The following is a 6,406-nucleotide window of genomic DNA, read 5'->3' as shown; positions in this document are numbered from 1 at the left end:
TGTATTTTAGATGAATGTGCAAATATTTTGTTGTGGTATTGTTTGTATTGAAGCACAAAGATTAAAAAATCCTGAATGTCCTGTCAACAGAAGACAGGTTATATAAATTGTGCTGTATTCTTAAAAATCATAACTTTTAAAATATGAAACCCCTCTACAGATATATCTATTATGAAATGAGTTTACATGAAATATTGATAAGTAAAAAAAAAAACAAGATTCAGGACAGTATATGTAGCATGTTCTAACTTCTATAAAAAGAGCGGTTATCTATGTCTATTCATTTGTCTATATTCTAGTGTATTAGCAGTGATATTTTCCAGTGGTTGCCTCTGGGATGGAGGAGTGCAGGAATGAGGGTCTGGGATGAGTAGAAGAATTTAAGTGTCCTCAAATCCCATATGTATTATATGAACACTTTACTATGCCCATGTATGTTTCTTATACACTTGAAGAAGACTTTTTTGTTTTTGTTTTTTTGTTTGTTTCGGAAAAAGGACCTAAGTGTGTATATTCCCAGTCTACTCCAGCATGGGCCAGACTCTGAATTTTGCAAGGCAGAGGTTACATGAAATGTAGGGATAACCCTGTGGAATTAGTCCACTCAGGCCGCCATAACAAAATACCACAGACCGCATGGCTTAAACAACAGACATTTATTTCATCCTAGTTCTGGAGGCCAGAAGTCCAAATCAGGGTGTCAGCAGGTTTGGTTTCTGGTGAAATCTCTCTCCTTGGTTTGCAGGCAGCCACCTTCTTGCTATGTGGTCATATGGTCTCCGTGCACGAGGAGACAGAGAGAGATATCTCTCATGTCTCTTTCTTTTCCTATAAGGACACCAGTCCAATGCATCATGGTCCCACCTTTTACATCCTCCCTTAACTATCCCCTTAAAGGCCCTATCTCCAAATACAGTCACATTGGACGCAAGGGCTTCAACATATGAATTTTGGAGGGACACAGTTCAGTCCAAAGCACATGGTAAGTGAACTTCAGAGTATCTACATATTTTTTTAATGTTTATTTATTTTTGAGAGAGAGAGTTGGGGAGGGGCAGAGAGAGAGATGCATACAGAATCTGAAGCAGACTCCAGGCTCTGAGATGTCAGCACAAGTCCGACACAGGGCTCGAACCCATGAACTGTGAGATCATGACCTGAGCCAAAGTCAGACGCTTAACCGACTGAGCCACCCAGGCACCCCTACATATTTTTTAATCAGCCTCGCCTTTCACACTTCCCAAAGCCCTCATTTATGCTCCTGATAGCACCAAGAGAAACAGATGAGGAGGTAAGAACTGGAGCAAGAGATAGGGGAAAAGTAGGTCGTTAACTCTGAAGCTGATATTGCTTATGGCCTCCATGTTCTATCACCACCACATACCTCTCTCCCATCATCCTGGGTCTACAAAGAATCAACTGGGACATATGATCATAAAACACCTCTTATTTCACTGTTTCCAGAACATGCAAGATTATCTACAACAAATAAATTAAAGCAGTGTCTGGGAGTGCAAGCTGGTGCAGCCACTCTGGAAAACAGTATGGAGGTTCCTCAAAAAACTAAAAATAGAACTACCCTATGACCCAGCAATTGCACTACTAGGCATTTATCCAAGAGATACAGGTGTGCTGTTTCAAAGGGGCACATGCACCCCCATGTTTATAGCAGCACTATCAATGATAGCCAAAGTATGGAAAGAGCCCAAATGTCCATTGACGGATGAATGGATAAAGAAGATGTGGTTATATATATACAATGGAGCATTATGCGGCAATCAAAAAGAATGAAATCTTGCCATTTGCAACTACGTGGATGGAACTGGAGGGTATTATGGTAAGTGAAATTAGTCAGAGGAAGACAAAAATCATATGACTTCACTCATATGAGGACTTTAAGAGACAAAACAGATGAACATAAGGGAAGGGAAACAAAAATAATATAAAAACAGGGAGGGGGACAAAACAGAAGAGACTCATAAATATGGAGAACAAACTGAGGGTTGCTGGAGGGATTGTGGGAGGGGAGATGGGCTAAATGGGTAAGGGGCATTAAGGAATCTACTCCTGAAATCATTGTCTCACTATATGCTAACTAATTTGGATGTAAATTTTTAAAATAAAAAATAAAAAAATAAAGCAGTGTCCTGAAAGACTTCGTTGCTCATTTTTTTTTTTTTTTGGAGTGAAATTTGTTTTCTTTTCTCCTCTTTGATGGGATTAGGTGAATTGTTAAGTATAAAATCTGAATGTAATGACTGAGGCCTTTGGCGTCTTCCATGTGAATGTTCTCAATTTTATCAGAGCAGTCTAGCCTGTGAACCATATAGCATTGGAAGTGATCTTGTTCCATATGATAATATACAAAGGCTCTGGGGGGAAAAATTTGATTGCCTAAGCAGGCCATGTTTCTGCTAATAGTGCTTTTTGAAGCGTGGTAAGGACACTCACCATGCATAAGAAATACACGGAGGTGAAGGATGAGGAAACAGAGAGGTCAAAGGGAGAGTCAGAGGACACACAGTAATTCAGATGAGTGAGTTTAGCCCTTATAGTCCTTTAGTGGTTCACCACAGCTCTCCAAATGAAGTCTCAGCCTAGTCTAGGAGGGTTCTTTTCTCTCTGTCAGCCTCGTCCCCCACATTCCAGCCTCACACTCTAAGCTCGGGCAATAAGGAGCTGGTCGCTGACATCTACTTGCTTTGTGCTGACTCCAGATTCTTCGCCTCTACTCAAGGTGTGTCCCCAGCCTGAGATTCTCTTTCTTCATGACTTTGCTTTGATAATTCTACCTCATCTTTTCGACATTCAGCAGAAGAGTCATCACCTTCGGGAAGCCTCTTTCAGATCTATAGGCTTAGTATCCCTCTTCTGGGCTCCCTCAGCTCTGAACCCTTACTTACAGGCATCTCTCTGTCTCTCTCTTTCTCTCAATTTCTCCTCTCTCTCTCTCATAACTTACTTTTGTCTCCTAACCAGTTGGCACAGTGCCTGGCACACAGGCATTTTAAAAAATACATTTGGAATTGAACAGTTCAAATTTGATAATGTGTCTAACAAGTCTGATATCTGTTCACAGCAACCAGAACTTTCTCCTCGCTAAACTGGTAGTTGGAGAAAACTGGACTTGGGACTAGAGGTGGACTCTGTACATACAATATTAGATATTATTCCTCAGGGTTTAGTGCACAAAGGTGCCTGCCTGCTTGCCTGTCTGTTTGCTTTCTGGAAGCAAACTCCAAGAACCCCTTTGCAGTAGGAGCAGTAAGAATACAGTGGGAAAGCAAGAGGTCTTTACCCCGAGAGCTGGGTAAATGCTCACTCATTCATCCATTTATTGCCCCTTACCTTCAGGCAGGCCGAGTTCTACACGCAGGAAACAAGACACAGAGTCTGCTCTCCTGGAATTCACAATCTTGTTTGGCTGATAGATGTGTAAACACACGGCTCATTCTTCTCCTCAGGCATTTTAAGTTTACTGTTTTGATCTGAAGGCACAGGATAAGCAGTGATGTGTCTTCCTGCTGAAGCCAAGTGTCAGAGAAAATTAACTCTTAGCTAGCGGCTGAGCATAACCAGTGGCCTGACATCTAAGCCTGTATTGCCTTTAACCTTCATTGTTCTCTTCTCGAAATTGAGATTGCAGTATGTCCCTGAGGGTAGTAAATTTAAAATTTTACTACACTGAATTTTATGAAGAAAGTATGTTTTATCATAATTTTTGAAAACTTGGACATTTGCAAAACAGATTTGGAACCTGTCCCTGTAATTACTGTGTACTGTGATAAGCACATATTTAACACAGGAAACAGGGAAGAGGTAGACAGGTAGTAGAGGTCTTATGTGGAAAATAGCAAATAAGGCAAAGATTCCATTTTCAGCATGAAAAGAATTTCCTGTGTTTTGTCCAAAAAGATCAGACTCCTAACAAAACTTAGTAATGCAAATATTGGCTCCAAAAACGGAGGCTTTTTCTCCCAGAGTATGTTTAGGGCTAGCTCTAAAATCTGGGGCACACCTTCTTTCAAGGAATGCATTCTTAACTCTAAAGAATAAAAAATGTAACCCAACCTGACTATTCCAGTGGGCTCTGGTCCCTGGAAAGCTCCAAGATGCAGCTGGCAGGGAGGATGCGTGGGGAGGGTGGTGGTGAAATAGGCCAGTTGGCAGCCAGAGCTAAGCGTTGCAAAATCAAGGGGAAGAAACCTAGAGCAAACCTCCGGGTCCTTCCTCTGTTTAAAATGACTTCCCTCGACAATGGCCAACTTCAATGATATGCCCAACTTAAAGCACGCATATATGAGAGAATATTGCATTTAAATAAAGCACAGATAGAAGCATTACTTTGCACCCTACAAAAAATTGCTGTCTGACCTACTATATCATGTGAGCATAATGAAGATACTTTGTTTTGAATGGTGTCAACCAGGCAACTTGTGAATTTATAGCAAATTGAATGTTGAATTCGAGTTGTACGAATTTGGAAAATCTTAATGTGAATTGGGGAAGTTAGATTTCTTTCCCTGACAAATGAATTTTCTGTACGGCAGGCATTTTTCAGCATTTGCAACATGTTTAGTGTTTGAGAACTGGAACATTTGCATACTTTGTTAGAGAATAAGAAAGGGCAGCGATGACTTTGGTAAATTTCCACTTTTTATAATTAAATAAATCATAGTTTTTTTCCCCCTCTAGAACATCTTGTAAACTTGGATAGCACTGAGTTCAGTCTACTATAGTCTCCTGGCTTAGAAAAAAATTATCTGTCAATAGTCACTGCATTCAATAGTATCTAAAAGTTATACTGATCTAATGAAATATAGTCCAGGTAATCAGACCCCGTGAACAATTCAAATAGTATATCTGGTTTTCTTTTTAAAAATTAATACTTCATAAAATGAGGTTTTATTCCTAAAACTGAATGGAGTCAACTTTCTGCCTTTTAATGAAGCTTAAAGTATATATGTTAGCCAAACCCCATATTTGCCCTGAAAATAATGTCAACAACTTACAGAAGGATATTTGTTGTAAATGAGATAATCTCTTTCAAACAACTTTTTCAGTTTGTATGTGGATCAGCTATTTTGACAAACTCCTTCTTGTTAATCTGACAACAAATTGAATCAAATAAATAACTGGCTTGATTGATATTTTTCATTGAGTTGGCTTAAAACATTTGACCACATTGACTTCTTGTTTGGTATTTAGTAGTCACAGCTAAAGAAGCTCACTAACCACACCAGCTATTTGTATAGGGTCTGTGAAATATCAATACCTTTCTAGCTTCCACAAAGCACTTCTCATCAACCAGGAAATTCGTCAGTTTGACGGGCAAGTTTAGAACATTTCAGATGTTCATTCAGCTAGCACACCATGACTGATTTTCCTATTTTTCTCCCACTGATACAAAGAGAACAAATAACTCTTTACTGACATATACTTTTCCATCTTTAACACAATGTAGTCTACTTCTGAAAAGATGTTAATTCATGTTAAAATGAATTAACAGGGTAAAAGGGTGCATTCAGTATTCAAGTAGGCAGATATACTGTAGAATAGTACACAAATCCTGAGGATTAATTATACTTAAGAATTCAAGAAGTACTTATGAGCATAATAGGTGTAAAAGATAAGACACAATACCTGTAACATTAGTTTTGTTTCAATAGAGAGAGTTAAAATAAACATACCAATGGGATGAAAGCCACAGGCCAAAGCATAGTGAAAGGACACTTGATTTAAGGTATGACTTTGGGTAGGTTAACTTAAAGTATGATTTTGTTCTCTTACATTTTAAATTGGCCAATGATACCAAATTTAAATGGCTGCAAGATTTCAAAGAAAATGCATACATGAAAGCACTTTTGTAGTTGAGACCTACGAAAACTTTCTATTGCATAGGCTACATGTACATGTATCAGTCATACATATGCGTATGCATACATATCATATTATGTATAAATTTAAATGGAAATAGAATATGATGGGATTTCAGAAGCACTGGTAACTGGAGAATTTATAAGAGCAATGATTTATCTCCATTCCCCTCCCCCTCTTCCTCACGTGAATTGATGGTGAAATTCTTTTATTATTATAACTGTGTCGGGATAAAATTAGGAATGGAGGAGGGTTTATACATTTCCTCCCTTCTTCAGGACCCTAATAAAAATTCTATCATTTTCTTTAAAAAAAATTAATGTTTATTTTTGAGAGAGAGAGAGAGAGAGAGAGCGAGGGAGACCACAAGTGGGGGAGGGGCAGAGAGAGAGAGGGAGACACAGACCTCAAAGCAGGCTCAAGGCTCCAGGCTCCAGGTTCCAGGCTGTCAGAGCCCGATGCAGGGCTCCAACTCAGAGTGCGAGATCATGACCTGAGCTGAAGTCAGACGCTTAGCTGACTGAGCCAC

At 39.2% G+C, this 6,406-nt stretch overlaps 1 long non-coding RNA gene across 1 annotated transcript; it reads right to left on the bottom strand.

The window, feature by feature from the left end:
* Positions 1-641: 641 nt before the first annotated feature.
* On the bottom strand, positions 642-3,923 carry LOC147581741 (uncharacterized). The gene is made up of 2 exons (XR_015249740.1): positions 3,349-3,923; positions 642-828 (listed from the first exon to the last, which is right to left on the bottom strand). It is a non-coding gene; the product is annotated as an uncharacterized LOC147581741 (long non-coding RNA).
* Between the last annotated feature and the right edge of the window lie 2,483 nt (positions 3,924-6,406).

Source organism: Puma concolor, chromosome B1, assembly GCF_028749965.1.
Source record: "Puma concolor isolate L17-30 chromosome B1, mPumCon1.1.hap2, whole genome shotgun sequence".
In the NCBI taxonomy this organism is placed as follows: domain Eukaryota; kingdom Metazoa; phylum Chordata; class Mammalia; order Carnivora; family Felidae; genus Puma; species Puma concolor.
Note: the sequence above shows the minus strand (reverse complement) of the source record. Positions and strands in the feature narration are given on the sequence as shown.